We start from the raw sequence: 8,645 nt of genomic DNA on the forward strand, positions 1-8,645 counted from the left end.
TGGACACATGCCAAAACGGACAGTGCTCACGAATTATCCTGGGGAGATGTTTCGAAAGGAACTGTAAGGTTTGAATTTTCACACTCTATTAAAATTCTTGTTCCATACTCTGGTCATGATTTTCTTCTTTCATCTCTACTGTTACAAAGACAGTGCTCTTTCATGTGTTTTGACCTGGGAAGCTGGCAGGATGCTCAGTGGATTTTATGTATGCACGGCAAAGGCTGCCAACCTTCTGTACTCTAATGAAGGAAGGGCCTGTCCTCCTTCCACTAAGCAAGGGTTCAATTTAGTTTCACTACATTGAGGTTGCACTAACATCTCTACCAGAAAGTGGGTCTGGAGGGGGCTGGCAGTTTGGCCTACTGGTAGAATGCTTGCCTAGCATGCACGAAGACCGGGGTTTGATTCCTTGGTACCACATACATAGCAAAAAGTCAGAAATAGTGCAGTGGTTTAAGTGGTAGAGCTCTAGCCCTGAGAAAGCCCAAGGACAGTGCCCAGGCCCTGAGCTCAAGGCCCAGGTCTGGCACAAAAAAATGGGACTGGAGGTTGAGGTGATCTCACAGAGCTTGGTGAAGGATTGAGTGCTGTTCAATTCCTCCTGGTCAAGCAAGGCACCAGGCACATGCTCAGGTGCTTGTCTGCAGGCAGGTGATTCTGACCTAGGTCCCCAGGGGATAATGTCCCCCACACTACAGGTGGAAAATTCCACTGGGGGCCTGGACAAGCACATCACCCTGTACCTCCAACAGACCATTACCCCTCTTTTAATGTTTGCTCCCTTTTTAAGCCCTATAAAGGCCTACCCCAAACCCAGTCCCTTGCTCAACCTCTAGTCCTGTGGGTAGATCTCTGCCCCTTGCTATTCTACAATTCATGCCCCGTTCTGTTGATGATTGAGTCCAGCCTATTCTGTTTCCATTCTCCTCCATTTTTCTAATACATGAAGCTGTATTCTAATACTCTGAAATGTGACTGTCTCCCTAAACAACATGTGCACTGCAAAGTTACACACTGGGAAATTTCAGTTCACACACTATTCAAGGATATTCTTATATTCCATATGGCTTTCATTTCACCATACTGTCAAGAATTATGCTTTTTAGAAGGTCAAGTGCATGCTCATAGATGGAATGGCACACTGAAGGACAGATGTGGACTCACTGTCATAGGTCTGTGGGTAACAATCACTGGACTCAGCACAGTAGGAGACATTATGGAGGACCAAGCTCTTGAGGCCATTATTGATTGATTTAGTTTTGGATGAAGGGCACTAGCTAAACATAAGCACGATGCTGTCCACCATAAAGAATGGGCTAGATCTCCTCAGGGGAATCCAGATGAAAGCCACCAGGAAGTGTAATACCCATTAACAGTGGCTAAGTTCTTTCTTGCTCTTCTTGAGACTTGAACTCAGGAACTGGGCACTGCCTCTTACCTTTATTGTCTCAAGGCTACTAAAATGATAAAGAAGACAATCCAAGCCTTCATATGGAACAAAAAAGATGTGAAATAGCCAAAGAAACTCTAAGCAAAAAAGCAGTGCTTGTGGGTTTATAATCCCCGACTTCAACCTCTATTACAGAGCTATAATAATAAGAAAAAAAAAAACAGCTTGTATTGGCACAAAACTAGACCCAAAGATGAATGGAGTAGAATACAAGACTCAGTGAGACCAAAGGAGGATTCATATACAAGTGAAGTTGTCTTAGATTGTCCAGATCAGCCCATGTTCCAACAAAACCTCCTAACCACCATCAAGTGACCTCCATGAATTCTCCCCCGCCCCTGCAAAAAAAGAAAGAGTTGTCTGACTTGGCACCAAACTGTGAAGTATAAGAAAAATTGTTGATGTTTCAGATAGTCAGCTTGAGGACTGAATTCTGAAGGTTCTCCAGGACATAGCCAACTTATTGTGCCAGCAAGAGTTCAAAGACTATGCCAGTATTCAATATTGAAAATAGTACTGAGTGGATCTAATCCTGTGACTTTATATGTTGAAGAGTATTACGATTTCAACTTTATTGCTCTCGCTCTGTTTAAATGGTTCTCCATCTAGTTGGTTTAGCCTTGGAGAGTCAACAGCATCTAGAAATTTATCAAATTTTTCTCTATTTTTCAATTTATTAGAACATAGTCTTCAAAGTACACTGGTATTCACTGTGACATCTCCATTTTTACTTGCAATTTTTTCCATTTGGGGTCTTTTTCTTCCTTATTTTGGTTAGTTTTTATCTAGGGCTTTGTCGATAGTAGTTATCTTTTCGTTACAAGTTTTATTCCGTTAATTCTTTCTATTTTTAGTCTATCCTGCTTTCATTCGTCTCCCCAATCATCATTGCTTTCTGCCTCCTAATTTTCCTGCCATGTTTAGGTGTATCATTAAGTTCTTTCCTTGAAATCACCCTTTATTTACATAGTCACCTTTATTTATGTCTTAATGATTCTAGCATCATAGCTAGAAACATTTCCCCTCGCACTTCCTTTGAATTATACCAGAGGCTCTTGTGAGTTATGCTTTCATGTTCATTAGATTCTAAAGATTTCTTGATTTCCTTCCTAATTCTTCTGGCCATTGAATCATATGTGCTCAGTCTCCATGCACTTGAATATTTTCTGTAGCTTTTTTTGACTTCAAGTTTTATTGCATTGTTATCAGGAAGAAGAAAGTAAATTATTTCTGTTCTCATCTATTTATTAGTATTTGCTTACTATCCTAAAACACTATCTACTTTGAAAAAAGTTCCATGGATTTCCGGGATGACTGTATCATGCGGATGATAAAGTAGTGTGCAATGGTTTCTTAAGTCCATTTGGTCGACAGTGCCATTCCATTCTGATGTTTCTTGGTTCATGGTTTTGAGGTCCAATAATGGTCTGGATATCCTGCCTATTGGAGTTTGAGGTCTCACAGCACCCCACTCACATTATGTTGGACTCCATCTGCACTGGCAAATGCAGTACTGTTTGCTTCCTAAGTTTGGATGCATCAACATGAGAGGCATATATGTTAAAATTGTTATCTCTTATTAAGAGATCTTTCTTTTTATGAATATGAAGTGGCCTTCCCTTGCTTCTCTCCATTTTTCTCTTACAGTTTTCATAGTCTCTTTTTTGCATATCCAGTGCTTCAAATATAGTCTAGTCCTTTTGCTGATCTTGCCTGTTGGTATCCTGAAGGCCTCCGAGTGGACCTGGATGACTCAGGTCATCCAGACTTAAAGCGTTCACTACTGTCTTTTTTATGGAGTTCGTTTCCTGTGTTTTTAGTTTGTACTTTTTTTCCAGACCCATGATTCATGGGTTTCCTTTTGTTGTTTATTTGTCTGTCTGTTTGTTTGTTTGTTTGCACCAGTGTTAGGGCTTGAACTCAGGGCCTGGGTGCTGTCCTTGAGCTGTTCTGCTCTACCATTTGTGTCACACCTCCATGTCTACTTTTTGATGGTTAACTAGTGATAAGAGATTCATGGAGTTTCCTACCTGCTGTCTTTGAACCACGATCCTCAAACGTCAAACTCTTGAGTAGCTAGGATTATAAATGTGAGCCACCATACCTGGCAAGTTTTACATGTTACGTTTATATTTTCTTATTTTTGTTGTTTGTCTGATTGATCTAATTGCGCTACTTTATCTTTGATCTCTAATACTCCATCCTCACTTTCTTTTAATTCTGTTCACAATATGTTTAATTGAATTAATTGGATTATTGAAATTTTCCTTTCTAAAATTTTGACTCTTCAAAATATCTGTTTCCTCCTTGGATTTTTATTTTTTTATGCTATGTTGGCTTCATTACTTCATTTTGTTCAGCTGTTGTCTTCGTAGCGTTTATTTAGATTTCTGAGCAAGTTCTTTCAAATATCACCCATTTCACTGTCTTTAAAATCTCTTATGGAAACAGTTGATTTTGGAGGAGATATATTTCTCTGATGGTCTTTATTGTTGTTTTAGTTTATGTATTTGTTTTTCTTTTTTTTTATACTAAAATACTTTAATGTCCCAGTTAAACAAAGCCTCCGGCCAGCCGACACCGAACGCTGGACGTGGGGAAACTGAGGCCCCTCGAGTCCCATCCAGCCTGGTTGCAGAGGGCAGGAGGAAGCCTGTGGCCGGGAGAGTCAGTCAGGGCCAGGTGCGAGGTGTGGTGCCCGCGGTGGCTCGGGCTGGGGTGCGCCGCCTGGCGTGGGCCCGGTGACCCCCGGCTCTGCCTCTGCCGCCGTGGCCGCCGTGGCGGGCCGCCGTGGAGTAGCCGCATCCTCTCATGGTCCTTGGGGTCCAGCACACGGGGCAGGAAGAGGGAGGACTTCTGCGTGCCGTGGGCCCGGAAGCCCCGGCGTGGCCGGCCCTTGCCATTCACGGCCACGTACCACAGCCTGTGGGCACTGGGGTGGCGCCGGGCCCGGGCCCGCCGTGCACCGAGCGGTACAGGCGGGAGGCGTAGGTGTTGTAGCCCAGCTCGTGGATTCGTTCCAGGAACTCACATTCGGCATTGCAGTGCTCCGAAGCTTGGAGCCACCCTCTCTCGTTCATGGCCAGGTACCGTCCAGAGAAGAGCCCCTTGATGGCCACGACCCCACCTCCACCGCCGTGATCTCCAGGAAGCTGGAGGCGCTGTGCTCCAGGCTGCCGTCCACGCGGCCACTCTCGGGTGCAGCTGCAGGTGGTACCGGGTGGTGCAGTAGAGCTGGCGGCGCTGGGGCGCCCCGCCTAGGCGCTGGTACAGGCCGCCGCCAAGCCTGCCTGCATCGCGCCACAGCCACGCCCCCGGGGCCGCGGAGGGCCAGCCGGGCTCCAGCAGGCTGAGCAGCAGGAGCCAGATCAGGCCCATCCTGGCATCGCGCCCGCCACGCGGCGGCTGCCGGCCTGTGCGGTGCCCATGGAAGGCGCAGGGAGGGGATGGGCAGAGGGGAGAGGAGGGGGAGAGAGAGCAGGAGAGAGAGGGGGGGGAGAGAGAGACACTGACTTTAATTTCTTCCCCAGGGGCCCTGGAGCGGTGAAATTTCCGTTGCTGCGCAAAAGCAGCTATATTGGATACATTTGTATTTGGTTATTTGAAACTGGATAGGGAAGGGGGAAAAACAAGATGAGGGGTGGGGGTGGGGGAGGAGGGAAATGGGGACCAAGACATAAGAAAGGGTATCAATGTATGTGAATTAATGCACCTTCTATCTGGCGAATATAATGTAACCCTTCTATTAATTAGAATAAAAATGTATGAAAAAAACAAAGGCTTTTTTGCTTTCATCTCTTTGTCTTTTAAATAAAGTTCCATCTGTTAAGCCCAGTTTTCCCTGGCAAAAATTAGGACATGGAAGGCATTTTCCTGCGTTTATTCTATGAAACACAGCTTTTGTCCCAGAATGAGAAAGACTGTACTTGAGAGAAACCTTAACATTGCCTCCTTATAATTCTTTCAATAGCCCCTCCACCAAGCCAGGGCAACAACATCAACAAAACCCTGCTGTTTGATCCAGACTCCTGTCATTCATTTTATTTCACCAGCCCAAGCACGAATTCGGGGAAAACCTTCTGAAGTCCTGCAGCTTCAAATTCCTTTTGTAAGTCATCCCACAATGAATACTCTTTGACTTCCAATGCCAGAAACCTTGTGTGTTCTGTCTGTACTTTTGTTTCCAATAGTACACTAATCATTTTCTCTTTGCATTTCTTTCCACTTGAGTCCACATCGACTTTGGAGGTTTTCTGCAGCATCAGGTACTCCTTGATGTTGCTTCTGTGTCCTTGCAGTAAAATCAGTATTATTTTACCCATGAACATCCGTCTTCCTGTGAGCCTTAAATCAGAAGCCCATTTCTGCACAGTTCTGATGTATTTAGTCTTTGCTCTCATAGGATCTAGATGCAAAAGAGCCAGCCACAATCCATCATCCATGGTCGGGCTGACTGCAAAAGCATCCTGGCTGCTGCCCTTTCTGGGTTCTGGCTGGTTGAGGATATGCCGGAGATTCTGCTGACACCAGAGGACCAGCTCCTGAACCATAGGTTCTGACAGGAGGGTCTCTGCTTGCTCGAGTAGCATGTCCTTCCTAGTCTCCCACTGGGCCCTGGTCAGGAGTTCAGAGTTAACTGAGATCCTGGGCAGGCACAAGTGGTAGGTGACAGGTAACTGGAATACCGACTCTCAGGGTATATCCACATCTCAAGTCCTTCAGCCTTGGTGTGGATTCTGTTTCAAGGCCTCAGGGAAGGAGCCTGGGTCTCGGAGCGCCAGGGCCAGGGGGGAGGGGCGCGGGGCGGGGGCCCCCGGCCGGGCCGCGGGGAGAACACCTGAGGCTGATGGCCCGGGGTCTTCACCTGAGCGGCTCAACACCTCCCACTCGTGGGGCCCGCAGAAAATCGCCGCCAAAGCCTCCAGCTCGTTGCTCACCAGCGCCGCCATGTCCGCTTCCGGCGGCCGCTGTCACCAGGCCGGGAGCAGCTCGGCCTCACGGCCACTCATATATCCTAATTTTGCTGGGTATTTCATTAATGTTTGAACTCAGGACCTCATGCTCTCTTGACCTGCTTGCTTTGCTGACACTCTAATACTTGAGCCATATATCCTAATTTTGCTGGCTATTTCATTAATGTTTGAACTCAGGACCTCATGCTCTCTTGACTTGCTTGCTTGGCTGACACTCTAATACTTGAGCCATATATCCCAGTTTTGGCTGGCCACTTTGGAGACAAACTCACAGAACTTTCTGCCTGACCTTGAATCTCTCATCCTCCATATCCCAGCCTCCTGCTTAGTAGATTATCACATGAACCACAGCATGGGACTTCCTAATTCCACTATTTGATGGGGAATGCAAGTTACTAGTAGAGTGAGAAAAATCGTAGAAAATACTGTGGACGCCACTTAAATTTTATTGAGTCAGTACAGCATTCTGTGATGTTTTCCCAATGTTTTATGCCCAAATCAGAAATTAATTCACTTTTGAAAAATACGTACTAAATTCTTGATATGAGCTGTACATTTCACTAAGTTGTGGATATGTAAAGATTAATAGGACAATATTCTATTCCCCAAAATCCTCAGTGCCTTCTATGAGAACAAATATGAAGCTGCATGGCTTAGGAATAATTGGGCTGAGCAGGATTTACAGCAACTATGAGGCTTAGAGTCTGGGTTTAAGTTGCCTGGGTGCAAATCCCTGCTTTGTTACTCACTTCTGTCTAGTACTTGGTAAGTTCTTGAAACTTTTCTTTCCATTATTGTGTGATATATGGCACTTGTAATAGATTTACCTCATTGGCTGTTGTAAGCTATAGCATATTATGTGACTAGTTAAATACTGCCTGATCCATAGAGAGGAAACACTTAACAAATATTAGCCGTTAATAGGGTTATTAATACTATCATATGCATTGAGTGCTTATGGCATCATGATGGGTGAAAGAAGACAGAAAATAAGCCATACTATATCAACACAATGAAGTTCAGAAAAACATCACAAGTGAAATATTCTACTGGGAAAAATCCATCAAACAATGATAAATGAAACATTGGATTAGAAAATCCTATAACATCTTTTCTTTCTATTCAAAAACCAAGATTTCCCCATAAAAATGATTTGTGTGGCCAGGAATGTGGACTATTAGTATAGTACTTGCCTAGCACGCACGAAGGCCCCAGTTTTGATTCCTTGTACCACCTACACAGAAAGTCATAATAGCCCAGCACAGTGGCTCACCGCTGCAATACCATCCACTCGGGAGGCTGAGATCTAAGGATTGCAGATAAAAGCCAGCCGGGGCAGTAAAGTCCGTGAGACTCTTATCTCCAGTTAACAACTAGAAAATCAGAAATGGTGCTGAGGCTCAAGCGGTAGGGTGATAGCCTTGAGCTGAAAAAGAGCTCAGGGGCAATGCCCAGGCCCAGACTTCAAGTCTAATGACACACCACAAAAGAAGGAAAGAAAGAAGGAAGGAAGGAAGGAAAGAGAGACAGAGAGAGAGAGAGAGAGAGAGAGAGAGAGAGAGAGAGGGAGGGAGGGAGAGAGAAAGAAAATCTCTAAGTGGTGTTGTGGTTCAAGTGGTAGAGCTCTAGCCTTAAGAAAACCCAGGGACAGTACACAGGCCCTGAGTTCAAGCTCCAGCCTCCTGAGTAACTAGGATTGGAGCAGCAGCCACCAGCACCTGGCTATATATGTGTTTTTAAAAACTATAAACTCGGCTGGGTGTTTGGCTTAGTGGTAGAGTGCTTGCTTAACATGCATGAAGACCCGGATTCGATTCCTCTTGTACCACATACATAAGAAAAAGCCAGAAGTGGTGCTGTGGCTCAAGTGGTTGAATGCTAGTCTTGAGGAAAAAACCCAAGGGCAGTGCTCAGGCCCTGAGTTCAAGACCTAGGATTGGCAAAAAAAAAAAAACTAGAAAATCTTAGCTGCTACCACACAGTTAAAATAATAAACCCATTTCCTGCTAAAAGAAAAATCAAATGTTAAAAATATATAGTTTCTGGACTTCCAATTCCCTGTAAGCCAATCATTATTGATCTGCATTCTCCTCTGCTCTTTTTAATGCCATGGACCTACTGTTACAGTCGAACAAGAGGGAAGAAACAGTATGAAACTTAACGGCATGTCATCGTCAGAATTACTAATGCACAGTTGTTAATCACTTAGGACCCTTTTA

The 8,645-nt window shown here is 44.8% G+C and overlaps 2 pseudogenes; both read right to left on the reverse strand.

The window, feature by feature from the left end:
* Positions 1-4,006: 4,006 nt before the first annotated feature.
* LOC150039368 (fibroblast growth factor 3 pseudogene) lies at positions 4,007-4,831 on the reverse strand (annotated as a pseudogene).
* Positions 4,832-5,379: 548 nt separating this feature from the next.
* LOC150039369 (RWD domain-containing protein 3-like) lies at positions 5,380-6,402 on the reverse strand (annotated as a pseudogene).
* Between the last annotated feature and the right edge of the window lie 2,243 nt (positions 6,403-8,645).

Source organism: Megascapheus bottae, unplaced genomic scaffold (genome assembly GCF_031878675.1).
Source record: "Megascapheus bottae isolate mThoBot1 unplaced genomic scaffold, mThoBot2.hap1 HAP1_SCAFFOLD_40, whole genome shotgun sequence".
NCBI lineage: Eukaryota > Metazoa > Chordata > Mammalia > Rodentia > Geomyidae > Megascapheus > Megascapheus bottae.